Source organism: Aegilops tauschii, unplaced genomic scaffold, assembly GCF_002575655.3.
Source record: "Aegilops tauschii subsp. strangulata cultivar AL8/78 unplaced genomic scaffold, Aet v6.0 ptg001194l_obj, whole genome shotgun sequence".
Classification (NCBI taxonomy): domain Eukaryota; kingdom Viridiplantae; phylum Streptophyta; class Magnoliopsida; order Poales; family Poaceae; genus Aegilops; species Aegilops tauschii.
The window spans coordinates 5,451-18,754 of NW_027333396.1; the positions used below are offsets into that span (position 1 = coordinate 5,451).

Genomic DNA, 13,304 nt, shown 5'->3' on the forward strand with positions numbered 1-13,304 from the left:
TCCATACCTTGGGCCTTTATGTTCATAACGACGTCATGCTTGCTTTTGGTACTCCAGAAAAGCAAATCTTGATCGAACCTATATTTGCCCAATGGATACAATCTGCTCATGGCAAGACGACATATGGGTTCGATATACTCTTATCTTCAACGAATGGCCCCGCTTTCAATGCGGGTCGAAGCCTATGGTTGCCCGGATGGTTGAATGCTGTTAATGAGAATAGTAATTCGCTTTTCTTAACAATAGGACCTGGGGATTTCTTGGTTCATCATGCTATTGCTCTAGGTTTGCATACAACTACATTGATTTTAGTAAAGGGCGCTTTAGATGCACGCGGTTCCAAATTAATGCCAGATAAAAAGGATTTTGGATATAGTTTTCCTTGTGACGGCCCAGGGCGCGGCGGTACTTGTGATATTTCTGCTTGGGACGCATTTTATTTGGCAGTTTTCTGGATGTTAAATACCATTGGGTGGGTTACTTTTTATTGGCATTGGAAACATATCACATTATGGCAGGGCAACGTTTCACAATTTAATGAATCCTCCACTTATTTGATGGGATGGTTAAGAGATTACCTATGGTTAAACTCTTCACAACTTATCAATGGATATAATCCTTTTGGGATGAATAGTTTATCGGTATGGGCGTGGATGTTCTTATTTGGACATCTTGTTTGGGCTACTGGATTTATGTTCTTAATTTCCTGGCGGGGGTATTGGCAGGAATTAATTGAGACTTTAGCATGGGCTCATGAACGCACACCTTTAGCTAATTTAATTCGCTGGAGAGATAAGCCCGTGGCTCTTTCCATTGTGCAAGCAAGATTGGTTGGATTAGCTCACTTTTCCGTGGGTTATATATTCACTTATGCAGCTTTCTTGATTGCCTCAACATCAGGCAAGTTTGGTTAATTTAGTTTGTTTTTTTGTACTGTATCAGCACCTAGTTCATTACTCTTGATAGAGAGGGAGGATCTGCCTTTTTAGATTTCTTTTTCTATTTATTTTTCCATCTAGGATTAGAACCGTATACTTGGTAATAATAGCAACGACACATTATGGCAAAAAAAAGTTTGATTCAGAGGGAGAAGAAGCGGCAGAAATTAGAACAGAAATATCATTTGATTCGTCAATCTTTAAAAAAAAAGATAAGAAGCAAAGTTTCTCCCTTGAGTTTGAGTGAAAAAACGAAAATGCGAGAAAAATTGCAATCCCTACCGCGTAATAGTGCACCTACACGCCTTCATCGACGTTGTTTTTTGACCGGAAGACCTAGAGCTAACTATCGACATTTTGGGCTATCCGGACACGTACTTCGAGAAATGGTTTATGAGTGTTTGTTACCGGGTGCAACAAGATCCAGTTGGTAAGGATAAAATACCCTTTCGTATTTGTATGGATTTCTGGAATTGATAATCATAGAGGAGCCCTCTTTACCATTCTGTATAAATGGACTATTTCATTTGTATAGATATTGGTAGAGGGGCGTATCCAACCCTCTTTTATCCACTAGTTACCCCTCTTTAGTTTAAGAGTATAGAGCAGTTTGGTAGCTCATAAGGCTCATAACCTTGGGGTTGCGGGTTCGATTCCCACTACCGGCTCCATACTCCTTCTTTATGATATATGCATGATATAATATATACATCATGCATTTGTATCTGGATTTTTTGATTTCCTAAAAGAGTTTTGGTCTAACAGTTTTTTCTCGGAAGAAGCAAAAAAATAAAAGAAAGAATAAAATATGAAAGAAAAGCGTCCATTGTCTAATGGATAGGACAGAGGTCTTCTAAACCTTTGGTATAGGTTCAAATCCTATTGGACGCAATCTTATTTCTATCTATTCTTTAAATAACTATACTAAACTAAAAACAAAGAAAACTTTTTTGCATGATTCAAATGAAAAAGCTTTCTCAACGATTCCTATTCTACTAACAAGAGTAGACATGCAAAATTTATTTGTTACTGAAGAGAAAACCGTTCCAGCTGTTCCTGAATAGCTTCCTTCAAAAGGATTTCCGCTTGCTCGGTGAATGTCTTGCTAGAAGATATAATTTCTTGGAATTGAGGTTTAGTATCTTTTAGATGTTTACGTAACTCATCCAGAAATTTATTTACCTGTTCAATTTCTAACGAATCAAGATATCCTCTTGTTCCGGTATAAATAGTAGCTATCTGCTCTTCCACTGGGAGAGGATTTGCCTGGGATTGTTTAAGCAATTCCCTTAATCGTCGACCCCTTGCCAATTGATTCTGACTTGTTTTATCGAGAGCAGAGGCGAATTGTGCAAAGGCTTGTAACTCTGCGAATTGCGCTAGTTCCAATTTTGATTTGCCAGCTACTTGTTTCATGGCTTTAATTTGAGCCGCGGATCCTACTCTGGAAACAGAAATACCCACATTAATAGCGGGTCGAATTCCGGCATTGAATAGATCCGCAGATAAGAATATTTGTCCATCTGTAATGGAGATTACATTAGTAGGAATATAGGCGGAAACGTCTCCAGATTGAGTCTCAACTATTGGTAAAGCGGTCATACTTCCTTCGCCTAAAAGAGAATTTAATTTAGCGGCTCTTTCTAAAAGGCGTGAATGCAAATAAAAAACATCCCCTGGATAAGCCTCACGGCCGGGAGGTCTTCTTAATAGAAGGGACATTTGGCGATAAGCTTGTGCCTGTTTGGAGAGATCATCATAAATTATTAAAGTATGCCGTTCGCGGTACATAAAATACTCAGCCAGGGCTGCTCCCGTATAAGGAGCGAGGTATTGTAATGTAGCAGGTGAATCCGCCATTTCAGCTACTACAATAGTGTATTCCATAGCCCCCTCCTCATGGAAAGTAGTTACTACTTGAGCTACGGAGGATGCTCTTTGACCGATAGCTACATAAACACATATTACACCTTGCCCTTTTTGATTGAGAATTGTATCTGTGGCTACTGCTGTTTTGCCAGTCTGTCTGTCCCCAATAATTAACTCTCGCTGACCGCGCCCTATAGGGATCATCGAATCGATAGCAATAAGCCCTGTTTGAAGAGGTTCGTATACGGAACGCCTGGAAATTATACTTGGAGCAGGAGATTCAATTAAGCGAGATTCGGAAGCTATAATTTCGCCTTTCCCATCAATAGGTTTAGCCAGAGCATTTACAACACGACCCAAGTAAGCCTCACTCACGGGTATCTGAGCAATTCTTCCTGTTGCTTTTACAAAACTTCCCTCTTGTATCATCAACCCATCGCCCATTAATACAATCCCAACATTTTTGGATTCCAAATTCAGAGCAATACCCCTAGTACCTTCTGCAAATTCGACTAATTCACCTGACATTATTTCACCAAGACCTATAATACGAGCAATCCCATCCCCCACTTGAACTACGCGACCTATATTCTCAATCCCTACTTTCCTATTATATTGTTCAATACGTTCGCGGAGAATTTTATGAATTTCGTCGACTCGAAGGGTTGCCATTAGTGTTTCTTGACTCTTTTTTCGGAAGCAAGGGGAAAAATAATGCCTAAATTCTAAACGAAAGTAGAAGTTCAAGGCCTAATTAATTTAATTATCTCTTCCATTCCAGGGACCCGAGAATGCCAATATTAGCACGAATCGTACGGAAATGTAACTCGGTATTCAAACAACTATTCAGAGTTCCTAGAGCTCCTTGTACGGCCTGTTGGAAAACCCGCTGTCGGACCTGATTCATTGCCCTTTGTTTTTCAAAATAAAGGGTTTCGTTTTTAGACTTTTCCAATTGTTCCAAACTAATAGAAGTAGCATTAATCAAATTTGCTTTTTCTCGTTCTATCTCAGAGTATCCATTCATTCGATACTCATCCGCTTCTAGTTCGACTTTCTGTAATCGAATCCGAGCTTTTTCGAGTTGCTCAATGGTCCCTCTACGCAATTCTTCTGAATTTCGAATAGTACTCAAGATCCTCTGTTTTCGATTATCTAATAAATCTTTTAATGAAAGTAGATTATTTTGTAAGTTTACAACTTTTATGATCTCTTCCCGAACCAAACATGAATCTTTCGATTCATTTGGCTCTCACGCTCCTTTTTTTTTTTTTCTATAGCTATTTCCATATCTTTTTTTTAAGTAATGAGCCTATCCTCTATCTTCTTTTTTATGTTTATATTTCAATATACCGAAACCTATATAAGACTAGATAAATATTAAGAGGACTCTTCCGCCTAGATAAAAATATATCATGGTCAGCAAAGTTGTTTCTTTATTTTTATTTGCCCTCTAGTTAATAATTTCAATTTCATTAAGAAAAACTAACTAAATAAATGGAAAATGAAAATTAATAGAATTCTTTTTTATTTTTTTTTTTCTTCAAATCCAAAAAATTTCTCTTTTTTATACATAGGTCGTCGATTCGGCATTGGTTAAAAAAGGGCAGGGTGCCCCCTTTTTTTTTTCTAGTAAATAGTTCAAACCATTTTATCGATATGAGTGTTCTATATCAGATAAATTTTACATTAGCTATTTCCCGTTTAAATTCGGTACTAATACTAATATAGTTGTAGAAAGAGTACCTCTTTTTGCCTGGACTTCAAGCAGTTTAGCTTTAACCGTGTTAATGGTCTCACATTCTTGGTTTATAGAGAATCAAAGTTGATTTACCAATGAGTCGCGAAATGCTATGGTTCTTCCATATGATTTCTGAATTTATTCAGAAGTAATTCGTCGAGATCGTGCACCCTTTTCTTATTTATCCGAAAAATACTAAAAAATATTATAAAGTGCAGCCGGATAGATCCAATCTATTCTTGAAATAGACAACTCGCACACACTCCCTTTCCAAAAAAAATCAAAACACCAACCACTACAGTTAGATTTATTAGATTTGTTGCTAAAATATCGGTATTAAGCCCGAAACTGCCAGCGGATGGCCAGTGAGCTAAAAAAACGAAAGAATGGGTTACATTTTTCATATGCTCTCCTCTTATAGATAGGACGAACAAAGAACAAAGTTTTTCGATCACTTACTTCGCTCGCCCTTTTTTGATCGGTTTTTTTAATGCAAATAGATTCAATCTAGTAATTTCTTTTAGATTAAGTCTTACGTCTTGTTTGACCGGTGAAAGACTTCCTTTGTTGAAATGTTCTGTTCCCAAAATTCCTAAAATAAAAGGAAAAAACTTTCCACTTTCCTAAACTAAGGACGGGAAATAAGAAGGTGAGCATATCTTCTAAATTAATAATACTCAACTCAGCCCTTCCTAGAATGGGGTATTATCTGTCCCGATAAATAGATAATTCCAGGAGTAATAAATAGGAGTAAATTAAATAAAGTATTGATATAATTGGAATTGCGGAAGCAAATACCAATTTACTAAAAAAAGAAAAAAGTATCTAATCGAAATCGAAAGAATTTTTTTTTAAGATTAAACAAAAGGGTTCGCAAATAAAAGCGCTAGTGCCACAACTAGTCCATAAATTGTTAAAGCTTCCATAAAAGCTAGACTAAGCAATAAAGTACCTCGTATTTTACCTTCTGCTTCTGGCTGTCTCGCAATACCTTCTACAGCTTGTCCTGCAGCAGTACCTTGACCAACTCCAGGTCCAATAGAAGCAAGCCCTACGGCCAATCCAGCAGCAATAACAGAAGCAGCAGCAATTAGTGGATTCATGGTGAGTAGTTCCTCGTGTCAAAAAAAAGAAATGGTTAAGGATACAATCAACCAATAAATTCTTACTTCTAAGCTCTATTGGGGAGAAGTAAAGTAACTAAAAAGTACAAATTGAAATCAAATTGAAATGATAATGTGAATTGTCCGAACTACATAGAAGGGAATTCCATATCCATATATCGGATTAGATAATGAATCTAACCTAGGAATATATAATATAATATCCTATATATATATACATTTGTTTCTTCTATTTTGTTTGCATATTTTCTCATTTTCTATTGAATCGGATTCTAAAATCATTGCTTAAAGTGGAAACCCGCATAAAAGAGGACTCCACTTATAGACATTAAGGATATTATAGTATAGATCTAGCCTGACTCCACCCTCCTTAATGCATATATACTTTGAAAATTCCATAATATAGTCTATTCTCTCTCCTACAACTCTAGGCTATATATTCATACGCATTTCTAACTATTTTTTTGCAACCAAGCAGATTATCTGGAACCATGCATGAATTGAGCTAAGCTGCAAAAAAAAATACTATTTCCAAAAAGAGTCAATTCAATGATGACCCTCCATGGATTCACCTATATAGGCTGCGGCTAATGTTGCAAAAATAAGAGCTTGAATACCGCTTGTAAATAATCCAAGAAACATGACCGGTATAGGGATTACTAAGGGGACTAAAGAAACAAGAACAACAACGACTAATTCATCCGCCAATATATTCCCGAAAAGTCGAAAGCTAAGCGATAATGGTTTTGTGAAATCTTCTAGGATGTTAATTGGTAAAAGGATTGGAGTTGGTTTAATATATTTCTCGAAATAGCTCAATCCTTTTTTGCTAAGACCAGCATAAAAATATGCCGCTGACGTGAGTAAAGCTAAAGCAACAGTAGTATTTATATCATTCGTGGGCGCTGCTAATTCCCCATGGGGTAACTCTATAATTTTCCAAGGTAAAAGAGCACCCGACCAATTCGAAACAAAAATAAAAAGGAACATAGTTCCAATAAAGGGAACCCAGGGACCATATTCTTCTCCAATCTGAGTTTTGCTCAAGTCTCGAATAAACTCAAGGACATATTCAAAAAAATTCTGACCGTCGGTCGGGATGGTTTGTGGATTCCGAACAGCTATGACAACTGAACCTAGCAAGATAGTAATTACGACCCAAGAAGTGATGAGTACTTGGGCATGAATTTGGAAACCTCCTATTTGCCAATAGAAGTGTTGGCCTACTTCTACACCCGATATATCGTATAACCCCTTGAGTGTTTTAATGGAACAAGGTATAATATTCATATTGTCCTCTGATAAAAATTGAACTTCAAAAAAGGAATTCTTTTGATTCAACCATCTCTTTCTCAACTCAGCAACTTGAAGTATTAATCTTATATTTAGGATACCAAGAAAGCACATCAGATCATAATATATATCAATACCCTCTAATATATATCAATATTCCCCTTCTTTTTTCTATGCAAAAAAAATTCTATGCAAAAAAAAAGATATAGTAAAGTAAGTGATTCCATAAATTTACGCAGTTGCCCAAGAATTCACTATATATTCTTAATCAACGATTTCTTATATAGAGAGAACGGCCCTCACAAATTGAAAATACTAATTTGTTAAGAATCAATCGAATTGAAGTCATAGTGTCATCGTTGGCTGGAATCGATATATTCGCGAGATCCGGGTCACAATTTGTATCGACTAAAGAAATAGTAGGAATCCCCAAAATGGCACATTCCCGAAGAGCTATATACTCTTTTTGCTGATCAAGGACGATCACAATGTCTGGCAATCTCGTCATATATTTGATCCCGCCGAGATACCTTTGCAAGGTAGATAATTTTCTCTTCAAGATTGCCACATCTCTTTTTGGGAGATGGTGGAATTTTCCCATTTTTTCTTCTGCTCTTAAGTCTCTAAATTGAGAAAGTCTAGTTTTCGTAATCGACCAATTCGTTAACATACCACTGAACCACTTTTTATTAACATAATGACAACGAGCCCTTATTGCAGCTGATGCTACTAAATCTGTTGCTCTTTTTTTGGTACCAACAATTAAGAAACTTTTTCCCTGACTTGCTGCATCAAAAACTAAATCACAAGCTTCTGATAAAAAACGAGCCGTTCTAGCGAGATTTATAATATGAGTACCTTTACGCTTTGCCGAAATGTAAGGGGCCATTTTAGGATTCCATTTCTTAATACCATGACCAAAATGAACTCCTGCTTCTATCATCTCTTTCAAATTAATGTTCCAATATCTTCTTGTCATTTTTTCCACACTTCCTTTTTTTTTTAACCCTACCATTCCATTACGGAATTTAGTTCTTTTTGAAGATTAAGAAAGATCCGAAATAGCTTGAAATAAAAAATATTTTTTATGTATCCTTAAATGATATAGGGTTAAATGTTAAATGGGGGTTCTTATGTCTCATAAAAATTGTTTGTTACGTCAGAATCTGAAGAAACTAATTCTGTATGGAGAAACAAAAAATCTCTCATTTCCGACGCGAATAGATTTTTTTTTTTTATTTCGAAATAAAGGTTCTTGTCTTGTGGGGAACGATGCACAAATTTTTGGAATCCGGTACCAACAGGTATAATCCCCCCCAGAACTACGTTTTCTTTCAAGCCTTTCAACCAATCAATGCGACCTCGTAGGGCAGCTTTTGCTAAAACTCGAGCAGTTTCTTGAAAACTTGCTTCAGATATGAAACTTTGGGTATTTAGGGAAGCCCTTGTTATTCCCAATAAGATTGCCCGATAATAGATCGATTCATCCAAAGCTCGTCCTGCTCGTTCCGCTCGCAATAGTCCGATTAATTCCCCAGGCGAAAAAACATTAGACATTCCATCTTCGGAAACCCGCACTTTTGATGTTACTTGGCGTATAATAATCTCTATATGTCTATTATGGATCTGTACCCCTTGGGATCGATAAACCTTTTGGATTTTATTAACCAAAGAGATACGACTTTGGGCTATGGTTAGCTCAGCTCCAATCAAGAATCCCCAAGGGACCCCAAGAATTCTTGGTATACGCTCATTCCAATCCTCAATTCTCCTTTCGAGATTCGGGGATAATGAATCAATTGAACGCGCTTCAAAGATTTGTTCCACTTTTGGAAGACCTTGCGTTATGTCACTAGATCTCGATTTTTCATATATAAACGTAACTAACCTATCTCCCTTGTAAAGGATTTCTCCATAATGACCATTAACAGTTGCTCCTGTAGTGGCCAAATAAGGTTTAGCTGCTCTTATAACAAAGGAATTCATATTTACAATGAAAATTTGACCGGATTTTTTTATGTGCGATTTAAATAGACATACATTTTCACAAATAAATTGTCCAAGGTGAATTATTGCCAATGTCTCTTCCCAAGAATCATGATGGACAAAGTGACAATTCAAAAGGAATGGATCCAACATTATGTTACTATCGAAATTAGAAATCCTTTTATTTTCATCTATTAAAGAGTATTTAAGTTCTTGAAGTACTTGGAAGGTTTGTTTTAAATTGTCAACGAACAAATATTTTTTTAACAGGATTTTATTATGCGTTAGTAAATAGTAAGATGAAGAAAAATGCGATATACTAGCTACAATAGCGCCTAAGGGCCCAAAAATTTCTCGAATAGGAATTCTAGGATTCCATTCTTTTATCGCATTGGGATGTTTTGAATTCTTGAATAAACCAATTCGAGAACAGTTGGATGCCGACAAAATCATCAAAGAGTGGTATTCTTTATTTCGATTCAACAAAGTGCCAATAGCTTCTGGATGTTGGCTAAGTGATTCAATCTTCGCCTTGGAATAAAAAGAATTGATATTGGCGCGATCTAACCTATTATGGGGAATCGGTCCTGCACTTGTCCTACCATACCTTTTTCGTGTATACGAAATAGTGGACTTGACTAACTCAATTCTTAGGAAATCGCGAATAAGATCATTTGCTCTTACCTCAACAAGGGAAGCACCAGCCTTTTCTTTTTCTTCTTGTTCCCAATTCACTACTAAGCAAGTTCTAACAAATTGACTATTTGTGTGATAAATTCTTTGAGTTAACTTGCTATTTTCATGAGAAATAAAATTGACAAGTCGAATTTGGAGATTATTTTCTTCTTGCAAGAGATCCTGCGGGAAAAGTGTTGCTAAATTTCTTCCTTCGTCCATTTCATATGCCACTGTAGGGCGAACGGAAACAAAATACTTTTCCTTGCTCTTGAGAATTTTTTTCCGTTGAACATAGACCCAATTTTTCCTTTTTTTTGATTCCTTAGAATCTTTTTTTTGTCTTTCTGGCGGTATCAAACAGCCACCTAATATCTTATCCGCCTCTTCAGGAAAATGAATATCTCCGGAAAATATTTTGAGTTCCGTATGGCTTTTTTTTCTCTTCACTCGGACCAGTCCGCCTAGTCGACTTCTTGTATTTTTTGTGAGTTGTGTATCCACTCCAATAATACTATTGTCAAGTATCTTTAGGGATGAAGATCTCGGCAAGATATGAAGTTCTTGAAGAATGAAAAAAAACCGATCTACTTCTTTTTGGTATTTTAGACTAAATTCTTTTGTTCCTCGATGCTCAATCAAACCCTCTTTTTTTAAGATGGAATCTTCCTCTGGGCTCTCGTATTCGTCCTCTGAATCTTCTTCTGAGTCTTCCTCTAAAGTACCATATTTTTCCTCTGCGCTTTCCCCGGGGCTGCCATATTCGTCTTCTGAGTCTTCCTCTAGAGTTCCATATTCGTCCTCTTGGGTCCTATATTTGCTCTCTGGGCTCCCATATTCCTCTTCTGAGTCTTTCTCTAAAGTCCTATATTCGTTCTCTGGGTTCCCATATTCGTTTTCTGGGCTCCCATATTCGTCTTCTAGGGTTTCATATTCGTATTCGTCTTCTAGGATTCCATATTTAGATTCTTCTAGGGTTTCATATTCATATTCGTCCTCTCGGGTCCTGTATTCGTCTTCTAGGGTCTCATATTCCTCTTCTGAGTCTTCCGCTCGAGTCCTATATTCTTCTTCTAGGGTCCTATATCTAAATTTAACAATTCACTGAACCCTTTTTATCTTTTCTGTATCGGGGATCGTCAAAATAAGCAAAAATAGTATTTCTACGTAAAACACCCATAAGGGGGATTTCAATCGAAATCCCAAAACAGGATATTAGTTCTTTCTCTTGTTCTTGATGATATTGTAATGGAATGACGAACCTATTTCTTCGCTTTTTCGCCAACAAATCTGAATTATCTTGAAAAATAGAAGGATAGATAAAATTCCAATGGCCATTGGACATGATTCGATCCGACGTTGAATAATCAAGAATTTCCCTATCTTTTTTACCATAAGTATTCATTTGATCTTGATCCTTGTGGAGTGAAAAAGACGCTATACTGGATCTGCACATACTTACTGACAATATCCATAAATGGCTTGTTTTTGGTAATCGGCGAAGATTACCATATTGATATTCGGCGCATGGTAAAACATCAGTACTCCAGTGCATTTCGCCGTCTGATTTCAGAATAAATATGCTTTTGTACCCTTCTTTAAAATGTAAAGTGGACGTTCCGGCACGAATCTCCGCAATTACTTGTTCGGATTTTACATATTGATCATTTTGCACTAGAATCAAGCTTTTTGAGGGAATATTCACACTATATAGAATATCTTGACTCTGAATAGTTACATGCAAGTCTATATAACATAGAAAAGCAGGCTGCCCATGACGGGTACGTGTGGGGTGAACCAAATTCTCATTGAATTTTATTTTTCCATTCGAAGGGGATCGTACAAGGTCGGCAGTACCCCCTGTGAATACTCCGCCAGTATGAAAAGTTCTTAATGTTAGTTGAGTCCCTGGCTCCCCAATTGATTGACCCGCAATAATACCTACGGCTTCTCCCAATTCGACCAGATCACTATGAGTAGGACTCCGGCCATAGCATAATTGACAGATCCAAGAAGTGCTTCGGCAAGTAAAGGGGGTTCTAATATATATTGGTTGTGCTCGAAATGGTTGTGCTCGAAAGGCAGTTATGAATCGATTGACTAATCCAATTCCAATATCTTGATTTCGCGCGGCAATGCATCGTGAACCGATATATATATCGTCTGCTAATACACGACCAATTAGTGTTTGGACAAAAAGTTTTTCCGTCATCCCATTTTGAGGACTTACAGAAATACCTCGGATAGTACCACAATCTCTTCTACGCACAATAATATGTTGAACTACTTCAACAAGTCTACGTGTAAGATATCCAGCATCTGCTGTTCGCACAGCAGTATCTACAACCCCTTTGCGGGCTCCATAGCAGGAAATTATATATTCTGTCAAAGAAAGTCCCTCGCGTAAATTGCTTTGAATAGGTAAATCAATCATTTGTCCTTGAGGGTCCGACATTAATCCTCTCATACCTACTAATTGGTGTACTTGAGATGCATTTCCTCTGGCTCCTGAAAAAGACATTAGATAGACTGGATTAGAAGGATCCGTTATCCGAAAATTTGAATTCATTTCTTGTTTCAAATATTCACTTGTCGCATACCATATCTCAACAGATTGGCGTAATTTTTCTACCGCGTGTACAGCCCCATAATAATAGTGTTTCTCCAAAAGAAAACTCTGTTGTTCCGCGTCTTGGACTAACCATCCCTTAGAGGGTATTGTTAAAAGATCCTCGATTCCTAACGAAATCGATGTAGTAGTGGCTTGATGGAAGCCCAGAGTCTTTAGTTGATCCAGTATATGGGATGTATATCCCATTCCAAAATGATCTATTAATCTGCTAATAAGTCGTTTCATACCAGTTCCGTCTATCTCTTTATTATGAAAGACCAGATTGGCCCGTTCCGCCATACATAAGTACCCCCCTTTTCGGCTGAGTAGGATTCGACAATTGCTGAGTAGGATTCGACAATGGGCCTGAGTCAGTGATTCGAAAATTTAATTACTTGCCTCAATCTCAATCTGGATTCGCGTGGCAAATAATGATGATACTAGGGAAATCGGAATGCCCCCCGAAAGGGGAGGGGCATCGCCGAATCTAACTTTCTTTCTTGTTTAGGTAGTGTATGAATAGGCCTGACTAAATCCTTGTATGGCTTCCTCTATTTCTCTATAAAAAGAAATATGACCAAGAGTGGTTCGAATGTATATCGAACGAATTTCTTTTTTTCTATTTCCCATTATTAGATAGTGGGCATAAATCTCATGATAAGTCCCCAAAGATTCATATTGAACTTCAATCGGAACTTCTCTTGACCCAATGACGCGTTGATCCAGGTTCCATCGTAGCCACAAGGGACTATCTAAACTGATTAGTTTTTGTCTATAAGCTCCCAGTGCATCATAAGAACTAGAAAAATGGGGTTCTTTATCTTTCCTATATTTAGAATTATTATTATTATTGTAATTTACTTTTAGATTTGGGTAGTTTCTGCAACTATTATATCTATTTGCACAAATACCTCGACGCTTTCCAATCGTTAATACATAAAGCCCGATAAGCATGTCTTGGGTTGGTACGCAAATAGGATCCCCAATAGCGGGAGATAAGAGATTCATATGAGAAAACATAAGTAAACGGGCTTCTGCCTGAGCTTCCAAGGATAAAGGTAGATGAA

The 13,304-nt window shown here is 37.1% G+C and overlaps 1 non-coding gene across 1 annotated transcript; it reads left to right on the plus strand.

Annotated features, from left to right (window-relative positions):
- Positions 1-1,757: 1,757 nt before the first annotated feature.
- TRNAR-UCU (transfer RNA arginine (anticodon UCU)) lies at positions 1,758-1,829 on the plus strand. Its single transcript has one exon. It is a non-coding gene; the product is annotated as a tRNA-Arg (tRNA).
- Positions 1,830-13,304: the final 11,475 nt, after the last annotated feature.